The sequence below is a fragment of the Mesoplodon densirostris genome, chromosome 12 (genome assembly GCF_025265405.1).
Source record: "Mesoplodon densirostris isolate mMesDen1 chromosome 12, mMesDen1 primary haplotype, whole genome shotgun sequence".
NCBI lineage: Eukaryota > Metazoa > Chordata > Mammalia > Artiodactyla > Ziphiidae > Mesoplodon > Mesoplodon densirostris.
The window spans coordinates 99,769,054-99,790,950 of record NC_082672.1 but is presented as its reverse complement, the minus strand read 5'-3'; the positions used below and the strand labels follow the sequence as shown (position 1 = coordinate 99,790,950).

At 38.6% G+C, this 21,897-nt stretch overlaps 1 pseudogene; it reads right to left on the bottom strand.

Annotated features, from left to right (window-relative positions):
• Window positions 1-21,541, bottom strand: part of LOC132499904 (ferritin light chain-like) — an 89,735-nt pseudogene extending 68,194 nt beyond the window's left edge.
• Window positions 21,542-21,897: the final 356 nt, after the last annotated feature.

Below are 21,897 nucleotides of genomic sequence, written 5' to 3'. Positions count from 1 at the left end.
GGCTCACGGGCCCAGCTGCTCCACGGCATGTGGGATCTTCCCGGACTGGGGCACGAACCCGTGTCCCCTGCATCAGCAGGTGGACTCTCAACCACTGCGCCACCAGGGAAGCCCCTGTTTGAAGTTTTTTGATAAATTAGATTTGATAACACAGTTTTATAAAAACTTAGTTTGGACATTTCTGAACCTCTTCTTTTGTTTCCTTATGTAAGAAAGCTGCTTGTTTAGGGTTAATACTAATTCAATGGGGGTAAGATTTACACAGGACCAACCCTAACATTCATAGTGTGTGGCACAGGAAACAACTTTGAATGGCCATTTCAAGGAACAATATACTTAAGTGTATACAATGAGTAAAATGGATGAACTACACAAATTTATGAGTTGAAAACCATAGAATCATAGAATTTTCTCACTGTAAAGGCTCTTACTTTTCCAACTGCTTAACTTCAACCTCTGTTAAAGCACTTCAGTAACAGGGAGTTCTTGAGTTTAAAATGCAGTCAGTCCATTTTATAGTTGAAAGGTTCTACTTGTCAAAACATTCATCCTTTTATCAACCTAAACCTGTCTACTTGGTCTAAAATCTTCAGTGTGGGACAGTCTAAACCCTTTTTCATAGGACAACTCCTAAAATAGTTTAGAGCGACCACCTACTTCTCTCCTGGTCTTGCTTCATGTCATCTATTCCCAGTTCCTTCAATTACTTCTTATTTTAGATTCCAGACACTTTACTGAATACACTTTCTTCAGTATAATAACTCATTTGCTGAATGTGATATTTTAAGCCTAAAAGGATTTGTTTACTGTTTTCTGTAAAGAATTAAAACATAAAATGTCCAATCAACCAATAATTCTTCACCTAACATGATTCATATACACCAATTGATAAGGAAAATTTAAAAACTCAAATTACTTCATTCTTAAAGAGTGATCATAGTATGTCCTTATTTATAATGTACAGGAAATAGGAATTTTCTTTCTGTGCATCTATAACAGTGCCCTCTTGCAGGGTACAGAGGATCCTCCATTGATGCTGCCTAATGATGTGTATGTGATATCCTGATATTTACTAAGAAGTTAGACATTCAGGAGGATTTTTTGTTCCCAGCAGACATACACATATGAATTTTTCTTCTCTATTTTTGTGTGTTTCTAACTTCTATTATTCATCTATTGGCACTTAAGTGCATTCACCAAACTGCATCATAAACATCAAAGTAGATTACTTCACTTTTCCTTTTATGAGATTATTATACTTATCAACCAATATCTGAGCCCTTAATATGGGCAAATCATCCTAGCCTGTTAAGCACAGAGGTAAAGAGCATGGAGTTGAGAGGGCACACACCAAGATTTGAACAAATTACTTAATCTCTCTAAGTCTTCATTTTTCTATGTGAAAAATGAGAATAATTGCAATGATTGAACTCATAAGGTGGATCGTAGAACACATCTAGGTGCTACGTGCAAAGAGCTTGTTTGACTACCTGGCAAATATATCCATTCTTTATTAACATGATGGTGATGATGTTGATGGTGATGATGATGATGATGCAGCTACCAGCAGGTGTCCTTATTAGGTTGGTAAGGATGGTGAATAAGCCACAAGATCATGTCTGTGAACATTTGCATTCTAAGGCTACACTGCCTTTGCCTTCCCAACTCCGGCTCCACTCCTCATCTGTTTAAACATCTCCCAAGATAGCTCAGGTCTTCTCCTCTGTGAAGCTATTCTGAACTACTCCTCTAGAATGAACTTAAAATACATTGCTTGCACTTATATTAATTTATATCAAGTACAAACTTCTGCAGTGGAATCACTCATCCTCCGTCAACCTTATATGGACCTTTACCTCCAACACTGATACCTAGCAAATCCTTCCACTACATTATAAATTATTAACCATAAGGTTTAGCATGTTCTCTCTTTCAAGGTATTTAGAACTTTAAAGGAGAAAGAAGCCTGCCCAAGTGGACAAAGCTAACACTTATCAAGCATGAGCTCCCAACATTTGCACCAGACAATTTCACATCATCTCATTATAAACTGACAATAATCTTTGTGAGGTTGGGGTCCTAACCTTCTTTTTACTGTGGATCCCTTTGACAATATGGAGTAGCCCATTTAAAGAGTCTTAAAATAACACTTTTAAATTCATAAAATATAATACATAGAATCTCAAGAGAAACGAGTTACTATGTTTTAAGTGCAGTCATTAGAATATTTTCAAAACCAAATTTGTGATATAGAAACGAATGGGTATTTAAACTCATTAAATAACGAGATACAACAGAGACTCTATTAACTACTATACTTAAAAATAGTGATGTTGGGGAGGTGGGTTCACAACTCTGATACATGTGTACTGAAATTGAACAATTAAATAAATAGATGGTGGATGGTGGTAGCCACATTTCTCAATATTGAAGTATGAATTTACAGATAAACAAGAGGAGAAGGCTAAACTAATCTCAGCGTTAATGCATTATAGTTGCAGACATCAGTATACACTCAGCTCAATATAGATATAGATAGTTATATATAGAAATATTTACGGATATGTGTATATACATGGGTTAGTATACATATATATTTCTTTGTTCTCTCAGTTAAGAGAGCCTAATCAAATAATAGCCCATTAGCAACAGCACATCTAGAGCCCAGATCTTGGTTTCTATTACTACTCTCCAATAAAAGGAATCAGGGCTCCTCAGAGAAATGACTGATTCTAGGACTGGGGCAGGAAATACACAAAATGAGCCTGGAGCATCTTGTGGTACCAGAAAGTCAGGAAGTGTTAAACACTCACACAAACATGCATGCTAAATGCAGATACACAGACACACACAAACTCACACACCCCAAAGGGAGTATGTCAAAGGAGCACAGGCGCCAAAAGCAAACGCTCCCAATGGCCAAAGCTGGAACAATTCAAACAACAAAATAAAGTAGTATTGGATTATAACCCAAAGGATAAAATAGATATCCATGAGTCTATACTGATATAAATAAATATCAATAATTGAATAAATTAATGTTTAGGGGAAAATAGACAAATCTGTGTGGAAGAATTCCAAATACTTTATGTACATACTCTGTCCTCAAGGAGGTGGATCATAACTCTCCACTCTTTGGGTTTGTGCTTCACATAGTGACTTCCTTCCAACAAGTGTAGTGTGGAAGGGGTGGAGGAGTAACTTTACAGTGGAGAAATCTGAGACACGACCTCAGCCAGGTTATCAAGGTCAACATCAACAGGCAAATCACGTTGATAGCATGTACCCTTGATAAGATGTTATAAAAAAGGCACTTTATCTGGTTGTCCTCCCAATAAACCATAATCCCAGTCTTACCATGAGAAAAGCATTAGACAGTTTACATTAGTGAGGTATGCTACAAAACACTTGATCACTGCTCCTCAAAACCGTCAAGGTTGGGGCTTCCCTGGTGGCGCAGTGGTTGAGAGTCCGCCTGCCAATGCAGGGGACACGGGTTCGAGCCCTGGCCTGGGCAGATCCCACATGCCAGGGAGCAACTAAACCCGTGCGCCACAAGTACTGAGCCTGCGCTCTAGAGACCGTGAACCACAACTACTGAGCCCATGTGCTGCAACTACGGAGGCCCACGCGCCTACAGCCCGTGCTCCACAACGAGAGAGGCCACTGAAATGAGAGGCCTGCGCACTGCAACCAAGAGTAGCCCCCGTTTTCCGCAACTAGAGAAAGCCCACGCTCAGCAACGAACACCCAACACAGCCAAAAATAAATAAATTAAATAAATACATTTAAAAAAGAAACTGTCAAGGTTATCAAAAACAAGAAAAGCCTGAGAAACTACCACAGCCCAGAGGAGCCTAAGGGGGCTTGATAACTAAATGTAATGTGGTGTCCTGGATGGAAGCCTGAAATGGAATTAAGGACACTAGGCAAAAGCCAAGGAAATCTGAATAAAGTACAGACTCTGGTTAATATTATTGTATTAATATTGGCTCGTTAATTGTAAAAAAGGTACCACACTAGTGTACGGTGTCAATAATAGAGGAAATTGGGAATGAGATATATAAGAACTCTGTATTATCCCCTTAATTTTTCTGTATATCTAAACCATTCTAAAATAGATATAGTCTATTAGATAAAACAAAAAAGGTAATGATGAGTTGATTGTAACATCAGACTAGTGATACTTTGAGATAACTATAAAAACTGCCTTAGGAAATTGTCTGTGGTATCTGCTGGGGATATAGTCACAGGTACTCCTAATATTATTGTGGTTTGTTGTCTGCATTTAGATTTAAAGGACATGCTCAATACTAAATTGCAGCTAGAGGTTAGTGAAATTAAAGATGTAATATTCCCATCCAGATTCCACATACACTTTGATACATATTAAGAATCCCCTGCTCTTTGGTGAGGTCTAATTTTATGAAAGTGAAACTCAGAGAGATGAATTAGGTTGTTCCAGCTTTTAAAAAGCCCGCATTCTAGGGTCAAGAATTCTTACTGAGCCTTGTTGAAACTGTTTGCTACACTACCTCCTAATTTTGGAACTGCTAAACAGAGAGTTGGGAACTCTTCCTAGATTAAAAGTACTGCCTTGGCCTTGTGCAATTATACTGTTTAGATTGCTGGACAAATCCAAGGATAAAACTGGCCTGGACCTAGTGATGGGCAATTCCAAAAGCAAGCTGAATGTGAGAAGTTCACTCACAGAGAACCCTAGTGTCAAAAAGCCTCTCTACTTAGGAATGGCTGAACACCGGGAAAATAAGCCCTGGTTCAGCTGTAAAGAGAGCACATCCTTGGCCTTTTTTCCCCCTTAAGTCCGGAAACTGATGATCTGGTCAGCTTAGGAGAGGGAGGGAGGGAAGGAGGGAGGGAGGAAAATGAGAGAGAGAGAGAAACCTGTTAATAGGTGGTGCCAATTTAAAGAGAGAAGGAAAGGGTTTATTATATACGTATATGCTAATATTATTCCTAAAGCCAATTCTGATCAATCCTTCGGGAAAGAAAGAGATGCAGCCACCTGTTAATGTGGCTTCAGCTTCTTTGTTTCCAACTGTTACAGCGGTCACCAGACCAGCCATTCCACTTGGGGCGGGGCCAGGGGGTTAGAGGGGGAACATCTGTCCACTAAGGACACTACTGAACAGCAACAAAATCTTGGGGCGACCCCTCTCTCTTTCCTCGAGTGCTTTCGCTAGCCGGTCCTACTTCCCCACTCCTTTGGGAGTTTCCTGTTCCATTACGTAGGCAAGAGGACGAGAGGTCCCAGCTTTCCTAATTGTGAGTGGTTTGGCTGGGTGTGTACGTGCGAGTAACTGTGTGTGTGTGTGTGTGTGTGTGTGTGTGTGTTGAGGGAAAGTGGAGCTTGCTACAGGGGCTTAGAAAAACTAGTCGCCAATTTAAAATATTTTCGGAGTGTTTGAATGATATCTTCAAAGCTAATCCCACTCTCAAATTCAGCGAAATGAACAATGCAGATAAGGAAGATGAAGAGGGTGGAAAACCCACACCGCGGAATGGAGCTGTCCATGCCGCGGGAGTGACAGGGGAGCGCTCAGAGGTAAGGCGCTCTGCAGAGAAAGTCACTCTGGCTCTTCTCTCTCGGTCCACCAGCCGGCGACGCTTCTTCTGTAAAAGCATTCCTAGAAAATAACCCTACAACCGGGAAGGGTAGCGATCTTTGAGCGCAGTTTCCGGGAGCTGGTCCCCGCAGCAGGGAGAGGCCCCTCTCCCCCCGCGGCTGGCGCGGAATGTGGCGATCCGGCCCGGCGCGGGGGATGACTTCCCGCGGCCGGAGCTCGGCGGCGGGGGCGGCGGGAGCAGCTGCTGCAGCTGGCAGGTGGGGTGGGGGCCGGGGAACTGACCAAGCACAGACCCGGCGCGGCGGCACTGCGGCCCCGGGGCAGCCGGCGCGGGGACATGCGCTGATGCGATCCCTCCGGAGAAGGTAAGCAGCCCGGCTATTATTAGCCTCGGCCACACTGCGCGGTGCTTTCTGCTTGGTTAGTAATGGGGTTTGTAATACAGAGGGAAGAAGGGGAATATCCCTGCCGCCTTCTGCAACGGGAAAAAGAGCAGCAACTGGAATTGAAATATTAATCAGCCAAGTGCTTGAGATTATTGGAGGAGCGGTGTTACTGGGCCAACAAAGAAGGCGGTCAGCCTCTGTAATCTTAAGATAATCAACCATTGCTGTGCCACACTCGCTTCGATATTGAAGAGGATTCAGAATGTAAAATAATTTGAGTTTCACTTTTACGTTGCTACCTTCAACCTTCGCTTGGTTAATTTCTGGTTTGCGAGCAGCAGGTTCTTGTCAGCAGCCTAGAGAAGTAATCGGAAATCTTCCCTCTCCTTTTGCCTTCCTCAGTCTTCTCCCTTTCCAGTTATTAGAATGGGTCTGCACATTTCAACGTCAAACACCCACTTCAATACTGAACCTTTAGACAGAATCTCAAATTAGAGGAGAAACTTACCTCCTGGAGTTCAGCTTGGGTTGAGCAGCACTTGTCCCCACTTCTCCCTTCATTTACCATCTTCTCTTGTCAATCATTTCATTGATTCCCCCACCCCCCACCCCGGGGATGCTGTGCTCATTAACAAGCCAGCTCTTGTCAGCTCCTGTCCACCACCTCTGTTCCGTGACTGATTTTTCAAGGACCCAGAAAGGACATTGCCTTATACCATGTTTGGACTATTATCTGTGTCCTTCCCCAAAATGCATGGCATGAAAAATCCTTTAAACCCAGTACCAACATGGTTTCCGATAACTCCCTTCATTGTAGTCACTGCAGCTACCAGATGGGTTTCGAGGACAGCAGAATCTGTTGGGGTGTGAGAAAGAGGGCTATACCTACATATTTTGCTCCACGTGCCTAAGAAGAGGTGGAAGTAGAAATGCAAATGTCAGTCTGTCCCGTTTTTCTTGAAGCTTTTTTAGTCCAGCTAGGTTGTGAGACACCTAGCTGGGTAGGGTATGGGGCAAGTCCTCCTGCAAAAGCAAGCAGTGTGTTTGTCCTAGGATTCCCCCAATAACCTCAAAAGAGATTCCAGAGAGGCTTTTCCCACAGGCAGTCAGAAAGCCAGGGGAGGTGGCCAAGGTAAACCTCAGGTTATTTGGGCATCCTCAAGTTAGTCTCCCCTTTTAGGGGTTCTGACCTAGGATTTCCCCACAAACGCTTTGCTGCTGAGCTCAAGTGCCGATTCTTGTTGCCCACCTAGGGATGTACAATTGAATGATATTCTGTGAAATGGTGAAGATTGCTATGGTGGGGATTACAAATGTGCCACTTCACCAACAGAGAACAGTTGCAATAAGCCAGACTGTGTGGTGTCTGTGTGCCAATATTCCATTTAAAAAGAGATTTGTTATCTTTAAATCTGAAATTAAAGAGACAGTTTGACTCAAAAGGCCATGGATTTTATTTTAACAAATTAAAATAGGAGACCAATGAAAAAGAGGTCCAGGGTTTATAGCTAACCTTCTTACCTTCTTTTTTAAATATTGCTTTAGAACAAGATACTGGTTCTGAAAAATCATGTTACTTCTATTATATATCGTTCTTGTTTTTCTGATTACAAATTCTCTATTTATAGATACACTTTGGAAAGAGTTGAGTTGGTTTCTTTGTCTCTATCTTCAGTATATGAGGCAGAAGGAGTGGAGGGGGGTGGGCAAATCCCACTCCAAATGGCCCCCTCAGAGAACTGTTCCCCGGACCATGCAAACCTCTGGACTGATATTGTTTTGGCTGGTTGTTATTATTATCTTTAAATGTGGTTTGGGTTTGAAATATTAAATTTTCAATATTCTAAAATTTTGGCTCAGGCACACCAACTAGAAGAGAGAACAAAGAACAAAAATAGCAAAACTATTTTCCAGCTTTCTTACCTAATTGTAAAATATTTAATTCTATGAATAATTATTCTGAATAATAAGTGAAAAACATATTAAAATAATAATTCATTTTTTAGAAAGTAGCCCAAGGTTTACGAAATACAGGTGAGTGCAATTGATCTTAAGTACAGTAAAAATTTCTGTAATTTTGAAAGGTGTTTTTATGTTGAGTATTAGTACATGAAAATATGCTAATGATGGTTAGAAACTGAAATGTCTGTTACTTGGTTTCTGAAGAAACTGAGTTCTTTGGCAAGAAATGGGTCAGGATTAGGGGACTGGAGCCGCCAAAGCCAGCATCATACCTGCCAGTGATTGTATAGGTGAGATGAATGTATGAAGTTATGGATTAGGGTTGGAGAAGCCTTCTGGGGAGGAAAGAAAACAAGATAGAAAATAGAATTTGTTATTTTAGTGCAACTAAGATAATTAAATTTAAGGTATTTCTGAATTTGGACTTCGTTATATTTAAACAATTTCTGAGGAAAGTTTCTAAATTCCAAGCCCTAGGTAGAAATACTTGTATGATTTCCTAACCAAAACTAATTTATGACTCTATTTCCTTTGTTAAAAACGTTTCCCAGAGAAAGAAAAAATTAATTGCCCCGTGTTAAGGAGGAGTAATACCAAATAGAAGGATGTATTCTATTAGTTGCTAAATGAACTGTAGGAACTTTTTTGTAGATATGACAAGATAGAATTGAAATCAATCTGTTGCTTTCCAATCACGTAAAAAAAAAACATTTAGTCTGGTGGGTGGTCAGTGTTATCAGTAATTTAAGACTTGAGTACCCACTTAGGATTCACAAAGTTGCCCTCTCTTTACAAAAGGCATTTTCTGGTGCTGCATTACTGCCATTAGCTACAATTGAAATAGACTTATCCTGAGATTTTGAAAAACAGAAAAAGAAATAGTAGGATTAATAAGGCTTTGCCTCCACTGAGAATGGGTAGAAAAAGTGCTATTTTGAAAGTTAACAATGGCCTCTTAATTGCCAGATTTCTGCGCTGTTTCAACCTGCTCTTTATGTCTTTATTTTTAAGTTCTCTTCTAAGTTCTTTTTTAAAAATTTTACTGCTTAGTGTTTTATTCACTAAAATAGCATTTTTAATTGAAGTATAGTTGATGTGTAATATTATATAAGTTACAGGTGTAAAATATAGTGACTCACGATTCTTAAAGGTTATACTCCATTTATAGTTATAAAATATTGGCTATATTTTCTGTGCTATGCAGTATATCCTTATAGCTCATTTTATAATAATAGTTTGTACCTCCTAGTCTCCTATCCCTATATTGTTCTTTTTTTTAAATTAAATACTTGTGTTCAAAAGTATTATTAATAAGTAATACATAAAGAGATATCTCTTTATCTAGTTTCTCACTAATCCCCTTAAATTACCTCATGACCAGCCTAGAACAAGTGCTGTTTATTTCTAGTTTGTGCCTCATGATATCACGACTATATGTCTTCATTTGTTCCTTTCACTCACCCTGCTACACGTTGAAACCTTGCTCACGGCATACACTGCCTCTTCCATGAACCCTTCCCCATACCCACCTTCCTTCTCATTTCAGATGTGTTTCTCCCTTGTCTAAATGCCTGTGGCACTTTCTATTTTGGTCTATCCTTTAGTTTGAACATGATTTGCTGTTGTAAAATAACCCTAGGGAGCAGAGTCTTTGACTAACAACTTTTTATTACCTGAAACTCATAATACAGTGCCTAGCTATGTATATGCAAAGTAGATGTTCAGCAATTTGATTTTAGTGAAGAAATTAGCTATTATTTTCCAGGGGTGTATATCCACCTACTCTAATATCCAAGTTAGGCTCTAAATAGTGTGTGCAGGTACATTTTAGTTTAAAATCCCTATATAATAATATAGTGAAAGTACATTCAAACAGTTATATTCAACAAAAGTTATTGTGAGCTTACATGCCCTTAAGTGGATATTGGCTCATCCGTATCAAAAAGCATAGTAAGCATTACAAAAGAAAACTTTAAAGAAGACATTGTACCAGCTTTCAGTATGCTTTCATTCTACTGAAAACAAGTAAGCAGGGGAAGATGTCTTGCATAAATAAGTACTAGTCTTAAAGCGCTCTGCTAGGTACTTTCATCTATGGTGTATAATTTCATCCTTCTACTATATGCTAATTTTACACTGAGACTCAGAGATCTTACCTAAATGGCAGAGATTCTTTCCACATTCACATGCTGTTCTTTGAAGTGTTAACGAGTGAAGGAAAACTATAAAAACATAATCAGAGTAGTTTAAAATGGTTTTGTGGTCAGGCTTTCCAGTGCTTTTTAAACTTTTGGGTCTTAACATCCCCTTTAATAATTCAATAAAGGCTATGCGTCCACTCCCCAAGTACATACACAACACACACACATAGAATTTTGCCTGTAATTGCAGGTGTTCGCGGACCTAATAAAGCCCTCCTTTGCAAATGCTTTAAGGACATCTACGCTGGGCTCAGTTTTTCTTTTTGCTTGTTGTATGCTTAATATTTATTTTTGTACCTATTAAAATTAAACAAATTGTTATCTGTTATAGATTGAGATATAAACCTAAGCAGCTTCGTACTTTACAACTTTTCTTTTTGCATTTTTGTATTCTGTCCTCTCTCACACAAACACACAAATTTATATAAATGAGATCAAATAATACTTTTCTGTGAAGAGAATGCTTAGAATTTATTCTTAACGATTTTTCTATATATCACACGTCAGTGTTAGCTGTAGTCATCATGTTGTACATGATGTCCATAGTATGTATTTATCTTACAATTGGAAGCTTGTACCTTTGACCATCTTCCTCCAATTTCCCCTCCCCTGACCCTCTGTCTCCTGTAACCACAGGTCTGATCTCTTTTTCTATGATTGTTTTCTTTTTTTTTAGGTTCCACATATAAGTGAGATCATATAGTGTTTGCCTTTCTTTCTCTGACTTATTTAACTTAGCATAAAGCCTTCAAGGTCCATTTCTGTTGTCTCAAATGGTAGCATTTCTTTGTTTTCTTACAGATGAATACTATTTCAGTGTGTGTGTGTGTGTACATATAATACGTATATATCTATAAATATATAAAACAACCTCTTTACCCATTTGTCCATCAATGGGCACTTAGATTGTTTCCATGTCTTGGCTATTATAAATAATGCTGCTATGAACATGGGGGTGCAGATATCTTTTTGAGTTAGTGTTTTCATTTTCTTTGGATATATTCCCAGAAGTGGAGTTGCTAGATATATGTAGTTCTAGTCTTAATTTTTGAGGATCCTCCATACTGTTTTCCATACTGGCTTTACCAATCTACAATCCCACCAACAGCACAAGGCTTCCCTTTTCTCCACATCCTCACGAGCATTTGTTATCTCTTGACATTTTTGAGGATGACTGTTCTAACAGGTGTGAGGTAATATCTCAATGTGGTTTTAATGTGCATTTCCCTAATGACTAGTGGTATTGAGCATCTTTTCATGTACCTGTTGGCTTTTCGTGTGTCTTCTTTGGAGGAATGTCTATTCGGGTCCTTTGCTCATTTTTTTAATTGGGTATTTTTTTTTGCTATTGATTTGTATGAATTTTTAATTTATTTTGGATATTAACCCTTATCAGATATATGGTTTACAAATATGTTTTTCGTATTCTATAGGTTGTCTTTTCAATCACTTTGTTGATTTGTTTTTGTTTTCGTTTGCTGTGCAGAAGCTTTTTAGTTTGATGTAGTTCCATTTGTTTATTTTTTATTTTGTTGTTTGTGTTTTCAGTGTCATATCCAAAAAGTCATTACCAAACCCATGTAATGAGCTTTATTCCTATGTTTTCTTCTGGCAGTTGCATAGTTTCAGGTCTTACATTTGAGTCTTTAATCCAATTCAAGTTAGTTTTGTGAGTGGTATAAGATATTGGTCCAATTTCATTCTTTTACATGTGAATATCCAATTATCCCAGGGTTCCCTTGTATGTAACTTCTCTCTTTTCTCTTGCTGGTCTTAAAATTCTTTCTTTGTTTTCGACTTTTGATGATTTAATTGCAATGTGTCTCAGAGTAGCCCTATTTGAGTTCAACCTATTTGGGCTTGTTTGGACTTCATGGATATGGATGTCCATTTCTCATCCTAGGTTTGGGAAGGTTTCATCCATTATTGCTTTAAATATACTTTTTTTCCCTTTCTCTCTCTCTTTTCTTCTTCTGGAATTCCCATACATGAACATTGTTTACTTTATTGTGTCCCATAATTTCCATAGGCTTTCTTCACTCTTTTTATTCTTTTCCTTTTTGTTCCTTTCACTGGGTAATTTCTAAAGTCCTGTCCTCCAGTCTGCTGATTCTTTCTTCTGTATGGTCGATTCTACCTTTGAAACTTTCTATTGAATTCTTCAGTTCAGTTATTGTATTTTTAAAATCTAGTGTTCCTGTTTCTTTGATGTTGCTACTTCCTTGTCAAACTTCTTGTCTTGTTCATGCATTGTTTTCCTAATTTCACTTAGCTGTCTGTGCTTTCTTGTAGTTCACTAAACTTCCTTAGGAGGATTATTCTGAATTCTTTGACAGTTCATAGATATTCTCTTTTTTTTGTGTGTGTGTGTGCTGTGTGGGCCTCTCACTGTTGTGGCCTCTCCCATTGCGGAGCACAGGCTCCGGACGTGCAGGCTCAGCAGCCATGGCTCATGGGCACAGCCCACTCTGCGGCATGTGGGATCCTCCCGGACCGGGGCACGAACCCGCATCCCCTGCATCGGCAGGTGGACTCTCAACCACTGCGCCACCAGGGAAGCCCAGATCTTCATTTTTTTAAGGTCAGTTATTGGAGTTTTATTACTTTCCTTTGGTGGTGTCCTATTTGCCTAATTTTTGTGATCCTTGATTCCTTACATTGGTATCTGCATATCTGAATAATTGGGCTCTTCCACCAGACTTAACTGGGTATTATATTCAGTAGTAATAGTACATGGGGCTATGAATTAGTTTCCTGGCAGAGAATCAGAGCTTGTATAGGACCTGGCTCTGGACAGGACCCAGAGCCTGTATAGTTCATTGTTTGGGAACCCAAATCAGGCCAGAGTGTGCACTTAATTCCCTGGTCAGGTGAGGGCAGTGGTTTTGCCCTGCAGAAGGGGGAGGCCACAGGCTGTGCTGTCTGTTCAAGTGCCACTGTATCTAGGGCTGTTTAATGGGCTGTACAGCTTCCCATGTTCTCTGGTTAGGTTCCCCAGTTGGACGTGCTGAAGGCTGTATTCAGTGATGAGTAGGGCTATGAATTAGATTTCCTGCCTGGGTGCAGCAGGAGAAGCAGCTCTAAAGCCAGTAAAGCTCTTTGTTGTCTTAACTCAAGCTGATCCACACTCCACGTTCTGTGGCTGAACAAGGCCACTGGCTTTGCTTTGCAGACTATCAGCTCTGTCTACCCTTCTCTAGGCTTGAGCACTGCTGGGCCGCACAGTTTCTAGGAGTTGTCACCAATCCTTCTAGTCAGATGGGCCAGGAAGACACTCTCCACAGCAGATGGGATGGGGCTAGTCCCAGTTCCTTTGCCTGGGTGGGATGAGGAGGGACCACTCCAGGCGACTCTTAATTTCTCAAACAGGCTCCCCAGTTGGGAGGAGCTGGGAGCTCCTCTCAGCCTTGGATATGAATTAATCTCCCTGCCTGTGCATGGTACAGGATCTCTCCACACCTGATACTGGCTCTGCTTTGTACCAGAGCCAGTGATGAGCTCTGGCTGCCTGCCTCTTGGCTGGAGCACGACTGGGCCAAATAGCTTCCAGGATTTATTGCCAGCCCTTTTGGTCAGATGGCCAGAAGACACTCTCCACAGTGGGTGGGCTGTGACTCTGCTCTTTCCCTGGGTATGGGCAAACCAGGTTCAAGGGCCAGATGCATATCAGGTGGATCTGTACCCTGCTGAGTTCCCCGGTTGTAGTGTCCCACCAACCTGGCTCTGTAGATAAGCAAAGGTGCCAGTTGTGATCACTACTTGGGCACTGCAGGTATGAATTCCATCGGTCACAATCCGTGTGCTGGCTGTTGCATGCCCCTTCCCCCTTCATCACTAAAAGTCCAACTTTTAGTGGTCAAACCCTGCAGATTCCCCTGCAATCCCAATGGAGCAGATTAGAGCAGTGGCTCCCACAAAGCAACCCCAATGCTAGTGGTGGTGCTTGCTGTCCCCCAGTTCTCTTCCCCTACTGGAGGAACCAGAGGTTCAGGGGAGACCTCACCCATGGTGCTCCACTGGCTTGGGGGAGGGGCAGTGTGGTCAAGCTCCTTTTCTCACCCTTCTAATGCAGTCTGTCTTGGTCTCTGTGGTGCACGGGGGTGCTTCAGCCTCACCTCCATGTTCTAGGATTCTCTCAAATAGTGTCCTGTTTCCAAATAATTGTTAGTTGTTCCTCCTGTGGGGGACGTGGAGCCAGGAATGACCTTGGTGATGTCACCCCACTCTGGGCTTACTTTGACAATATGTGTGTCCTTTATAGCCCAGACATTTCTGGTACTTGAAATGAGGTTCTCCTTTTATTGTTCTCCCTGCTTTAGGACCTAAACTGGGAGCTCTTCATTAGCACTGGCACAAAGGCTGCTGAGATGACTAGGAAGCAAGTGCCAAGGAGGATAGTGAATCAAAGAACCTTGATTCATGGAAAAGGAATCCCAGAAGGAGCTCTAAACGTTACACATTCCAAAGGATTTATTCAGGGTTTTCCAATCAAAATCATTTTTACAAAAAAGAAACAGTTCTCAGACTTCGAGTAGTATACTGCCAAGTATGTGGAAGAACATTGCCAGCAGTTGAGTGGTGTGGTCTGCTTTGAAATATATTCAGTTTGCTTGGGATGGACATATGTCTACTTCAAAGTTACTATTTCTTTCTAGTAATGCTGTCTACAGTACTGTATTTGCTTTTGGCAAGTTAAGAAAACAATGACATCCCTCCCAGGTTCTAAAACAATTACCAGCATAAAAATACATTAAACTTTTTAGCTGATACTTAAGGAAACCAGTACTAGCTAGCATTCCTACTGATGCTAGTATTCAAAGAGAGGCGTGACAAAACCATTAATCTAGAAAACACCAGGTTGGAAAGATGGAGAGAAAGAACTCAAGAGGACTACTTAAGCTGTTGCTTTCTTTACATGTCCCCAAATATGATAATAACCATATAAGCTCCTAAAATAAGTGCAATTTTATGCAAACTTCATAGTATGCCTAGTATGAGGTAAATTTGTACTTTATTTTATAGTATATTTTTATTTTTTTATTTTGGTAAAATGTCCCATAATGTAAAATTTACCATTTTAACCATTTTTAAGTGTATCATTTACTGGTATTAAGTACATTCACAATGTTGAGCAACCATTACCATTATCCATTTTAAGACCTTTCTTGTTATCCCAAACAGAAACTGTACTCACTAAACAATAACCCCTTATTTCTCCCCTCCCCTTAGCCTCTGGTTAACTCTATTCTATTTTCTGGGTTTATAATTTGCCTATTCTAACTACCTCATATAAGTGGAATCATATAATAGTTGTCCTTTTGTGTCTGGCTTCTTTCACTTAACATAATGTTTTCAAAGTTTACCCATGTTATAGCATGTAGCAGCATTTCATTCCTTTTTAAAGCCATACAATGTATAGTGATTTTTAGTTGCAAAACACTTTTAGTACATTGTGTTTCTATTATATTAATGATATCTAGCATATATCACTACCATATTACCTTTAGTAGATGCCCAGTAATGTGTACTATGAGTGAGCCATAATTTCATTCAGTCAAAACCCATTGATAAACATTTATTAAGTTCCAAACAGTTTTATGATTTCAAGAAATGTGGTAATGGACATAGAGGTTCATGTCTTGATGTCCTGGAGCTTTTACTTTTGATGGAAGAATTCTTGGAGTGGCATGGAATGGTATTGTTGGGTCAGAGATTATGCAGAAACATTTATCATTTGAATACATACATTGACTCTAAAAACCATCAACTTCTTCAACAGATAATATTCCTGTATGTTATGTAACCATTTATGACTATCTTAAAAATGAATGCAAGTAATGTAAGGGAATCCACTTAATGTGATTTGAGGAAGGAAACATTCTCACTTTTTTCATTTCTAGTTCATGGAAGAAAATTCCTATACACAAGTATTGAAATATTTCAAGTCTCTGTATCACACATTTCATCATTTCAAAAATATTACAGAGTACATCACGGATGTCAGTCAAGTCTTGTAACAGCAGTGTAGAAAACTAGTAACATTTATAGCTAGTTTGTTTTTAAGCTTCAGCAATGGATCAATTCTATCCAGCCTAATCTGTAATTTTAATTAGATTAATTTTTAAAATAAAAAAGATTAATTTTTAATTTAAAAGTATTTTTAGTTCATATGTATGTACCTGCATTATGGTAAATCTTTTATTTTGTTGTTTTTTTCTTAGTTTCTCTTCAGAGTATCTTTTAAAATTTATTTTTAAACAGAATAATTAAAGCCCAAAGATGAGAATGTCTCATTTAAGATAAACTAAAGAACGTTGGAATAGCTGAAGTATGAACACAATTGGCACAACTTTTCACCACCCTCCTTAGAAGAAGACAGTTTTGATTTGCATGGTCCAAGAAAGGAGAAACAGATAACTTGCTGGGGATTGCATCCTGCTTTACTTAAGTTAGACATTAACAGGCTAAAAGGGCAAGGATGAAGCAACATGTTTATAACATATTTTTGAAAAGCTACTTAAAGGTGAAGGGTGGCAAGAACACAGACAGACACACCCTAGACATTTCACTACAGTATTTTAAGGTATGCCTTTTCTTTGGTTGATAGGGATGGAGGGACCTATTAATAAACATTTCTCCTATTTACTTTTGTCTCTATTGCTGTCTAATCAAACCCTCATTAAAAAACAGACATAAAACAAATAAGCATTCTGACTTTTGCCTGAATAAGCAACAACAAGCTCACATCTTAAACAATGGACTGCAATGGCTATGAGACTGAGGATCCTTGGTCATTGCAACAGTAGCAGCAACACAACCTGCTTTGTTCCTTCTGTTGTATCCTGCGGAATCTGAGTAAATAGAGAGAAGTCAGTGATACCTTTAGTGCCATTTCTTACACTCCTCTCCATGATCTTTCACACTCAGGTTCTCTGGTCATCTCAATGTAGTGAAAAACCACCAGGATGTTAATACCCTCTATCCATTCACAAAACTTAATGCTTCTGAGACTTGCAGAAATAATGTTGAATCTGAATTGGTGGTACCCAATAGAGTCACTAAGAATAATCCGTCAGACTCACCAAATCCAAATTCAGATTTAAAGGCCATCAAATTTTAAAGATAATGAAGATTTTGAGATTTCCATATTTATTATATATGGTCATATGTAAAAATTTAGAAAAGTAAAATTACATGTATAGGTTTTTAATTATAAGCTATATTCACTGGAGAATTAATGCATTTTTAAAAGGATTCATTCTGAAAAGATTACATTAGCACTTTTTTTAAACCACTACCCTCAAAAATAAATTGTGACAAATCATTGTTCACCCAAGTTTATGTCTCATCTCAAGGAAGTGAGTTGTTCTTGGGGAAATTGCTTTCATCTAATTTGTGCTTTCCTGCAGTGGATCAAGCTGAAATGAAATGGGGCTGACATTCTTAACTATTATTACGTGCCCACATTTACCAGAATTACCTAATGATCAGTACCAAAGAGTTTTATAATAAATAAATATGTATGTACTGAGAGTCTCCACTGATAAAAGTTAGTTGAGACATGGCTGGTGATCCCATAGAAGAGATATCTAGCTTATATTTCTTACATCATCTCCATAGTAGAAAGCAATCCAGGATTGCAAAGCAAGGCATGAGACAGTAGCATCTGGTGTATTTTATAAATGTTTAGATTTCTAAGGAGCTTATTGGTATTACATATTGTGGTAAGCACTCAAATGTAAACTGTTACTTTAAAATAGTAAACTATCAAGACCGTACAAATTCCTGCAACTTAAATGGTCAGTTTGGTATTTGGCTTTATGATAGGCATCTGCAAGATATTTATTAAACAACCAAATGAACCAATACCATTTAATTTTGAAAACTGCCTTCCTAATACAAAAGAATTGGTATTCTACACAAGTTCCTTGTGATTATTTTTGTAGGTGTGGTGGGAATGAATTACGGATGGCACTACCCTTTCTCCTGTTTCTTGTCTGAGGTTTTGGTAAGGTGGAAATTAGAGATGATGGACCTTAAAGTTTGAGCAGTTCAAGACACTCAACCAGTAAGTCAGAAAGAGAAAGACAAATACCGTATGCTAACACATATACATGGAATCTAAGAAAAAAAAAAGGTCATGCAGAACCTAGGGGTAAGATGGGAATAAAGGCACAGACCTACTAGAGAATGGACTTGAGGATATGGGGAGGGGGAAGGGTAAGCTGTGACAAAGTGAGAGAGTGGCATGGACATATATACACTACCAAATGTAAAATAGATAGCTAGTGGGAAGCAGCCACATAGCACAGGGAGATCAGCTCGGTGCTTTGTGACCACCTAGAGGGGTGGGAAAAGGAGGGTGGGAGGGAGGGAGACGCAAGAGGGAAGAGATATGGGAACATATGTATATGTATAACTGATTGACTTTGTTATAAAGCAGAAACTAACACACCATTGTAAATCAATTGTATTCCAATAAAGATGAAAAAACAAAAAACAGTGAGTAGAATTCAAATAAGTAATAGTAGATATAAAATTAATAAAAAAAAATTTGGCAAAAAAGACACTCAACCAAGCACAATCCATTTACCCAGGACAAGAAAACATATGACATTACTCTTCTTTTTTCAACCACCATGGATTTGAACTTTTAGAAAATTGAAAATGCAAGATACAGATTTTATTTATTTTCTTAAGTAATTTATTTATTTCTGGCAGCGTTGGTTCTTTGTTGCCGTGCCTGGGCTTTGTCTAGTTGCTGGGAGTGGGGACTACTCTTCGTTGTGGCGCACAGGCCTGTCATTGCGGTGGCTTCTCTTGTTGCACAGCACGGGCTCTAGGGCACGCCGGCTTCAGTAGTTGCAGCGCATGGGCTCAGTAGTTGTGGCTCACGGGCTCTAGAACGCAGGCTCAGTTGTTGTGGCCCATGGGCTTAGTTGCTTTGTGGCATGTGGGATCTTCCCAGACCAAGTTTTGAACCTGTGTCTCCTGCATTGGCGGGCGGATTCTTAACTGCTGCACCACCAGGGAAGCCCAAGATACACATTTTAATAAGAAAATATTAGTCAACAGTTCTCTTATCTCTGTGTCTTTTTCTATCTCATTGATTGTGAAGAATACAATCATAGAGAAAGCAAAATCTACATCAGTTGAAAATTTTTTCCACCTGCATGCATGTTATAGTGGATGTGTAACATCTTCACAGGCTTTGTGAAATCACTATTTCACCACAGAAATTAAATATGACACTAAAATGATCTGACACTAATTAGTCCATTGAATAAGGGGAGGAGGATCGGCATCTTGGTCATCGTTAAGAAGAAAAAAAATCATTAACCTGTTAGGCAAAATACTTGTCTTTAAATTATCCCTTAATAAATATAATAGAAAATGAAATAAAATGGCAGTACAATGTTATGAAAGGAAAGCAATTGGGTGATCTCAAAGTGAGTGAGTATAAAAATCAATAATTTTTGTTTAGTTTGTTAATAATTTTATTCTTAGAGCTCTCAGGCAGCTAGCTTTTGGTCATTTTTAAGATCAATCAAAAAGTTCTGAACATTATTTTTAAGGTATGCAGATCACTAGGCCCTCCTCCCCTCCTTTCTCTCTTTCTTTTAATTTTTTAATTTATTTTGGGGAGTTTTGGCTACCATTTATGTTCTAATCATGTTTTTCAGGAAGTGAATTTGAACTTTGAACCTCACCTAGTTTGAATCCTACCTCTATTGTTTTCTATCTCTATGACTTAGGGTAAGTTACTTAACCACTGTGAATTGTTTCTGGATATTGAAAACAGGAAAATCACAGGGTTGTTGCGAAGATTAAAGAAGATAACATAAAAGGGAACTTACTGCAGTGTTTGAGACATAGTAAGGGTTAGTAAATATTTCCAGTTTTTATCTTTCTAATTCTCGTGAGCAGTTTACAATGAGATCTCATTACCACAGATTTTCCCTAAAATTATGAACCTTTTCCTACCCCTCTCCATTTTAAAGCAAACCTTGAAATGACTGAACCTCATAGGAAGATGTCTCAATGCAGGGAATCCCAGTAGCAGGAGAGGTTGGAAGCTACCACAATGCAAAGTTGTCAGGCTCTGATCTGGCAGTAGCTGTGGGAATTAGTCTTAGCTTCTATTTTTAACTCTGCAAGGAGTTGATTGGATGACCTGGGAAAACTCAGTTGGCATCTTATTTTCTTTCTGAATTTCTTTCTGCATCTTATTTTCTTTCTGAATTGTACCATTTGTCTAATCACTCTTTTCACTGACTCATAATCAGAAATGATATCAAGGGTGTTGAATAAGGGTGTTGATTTCAGAAGTAATGTTATAGAAAATGGGAATTGTTCCCTTTCTTAAAAGCAATAGTTGACAATTTTATTTTATTTTTTTCTGGTACAGTATTGAAGTTCCTGGGAGAGGGCAACTTTAATTTATAAAGAGTTGTTAACATTCACTTCCTCTAACAAAAGCCTTTAAAGGTAATACTACTAATTATCTGCCTTGTACCCCAGTCTTTTTTTTTTAATATGTAACTGTTGAAGTTTTTTAATGTTAATCAATATCATTAAGTTGTCCAAAAAGGAAAATTAATCTGTTACTCCATTGTACATCATATACAAAGGAATCTTCTTGGTATATGATATGTTTCTATTTGACTGAATCTCAATGAATTGAGAGAGTACATGTAAGAATTTTAATATTCAGAGTCTTATTCATAAAAGTGCACTACTGAGTAGATTCAATCACTAGTAACACCTTTAAACTGAAATCAAAAGTAGAGCCTCAATTAATGTGAAAATTTTAGTAGCAGAAACACCTGCCTATAAAAACTGCACTGTTAGTACACAGGCGAGCTTTAGTATGATAACAATTTTGTTGAGCTTGAAAAGCACATAATTTTACATTTTTTTCTTATTTGACTTTTTATCATTATGTGGACCATTTAGGTCTAAGGAAACAAGTACAAAAACTGCCTAAAGCCTTCCATTTAATATGTAAGCCATAGTTGTCCGCAAGAGAGAATTTTGTGGTGATCAACAACTCTAGCCAAATCGGCAATAATTTATTTTAGTTGGTAGAGTCTAATCATGTGTACCTAACTATGTTCTTTTAAGTAAAAAGTGTAAAACATTTTTAGTAGTAAGTTTGTCCTGAATTTCCAAGTCAATATGTTTAATCCCTGTTTGAATACTGAATTCATTAGCTATTCACCAAAGGCTTGAGGCATAGATTTTGGGCATAGTCTGCTTCTAAGATGAGATGTAGCAAACAGTCTAAATTCCAGTTTTAAATATACACGTGCAAACACATATACACGTATATTATACAAAAATTTATATACAGACATTCCCCGAATTACAATGGTTCGACTTACCGATTTTTCAACTTTACCATGGTGCGAAAGTGATACTCGTTTAGTAGAAACTATAGTTTGAATTTTTTCATTTTTTCAAAGTATACTTTGAATTTAGAGTAGAAACTATACTTTTCCCAGACTCCTGATATGCAGCATGATGCTCTCTTGTGATGCTGGGCAGCAGCAGCAGCAAGCCACTCCTCCCACTCAGCGACTGGATCACAACTGACACACTTACAACCGTTCTGGTTTTCACCTTCAGTACAGTATTCAATAAAACAAATGAGATATTCAACAGATTATTATAAAATAGGCTTTGTGTTAGATGATTTTGCCCAACTTTAGGCTAATGTGAGTGTTCTGAGCACATTTAAGTTAGACTAGGCTAAACTAT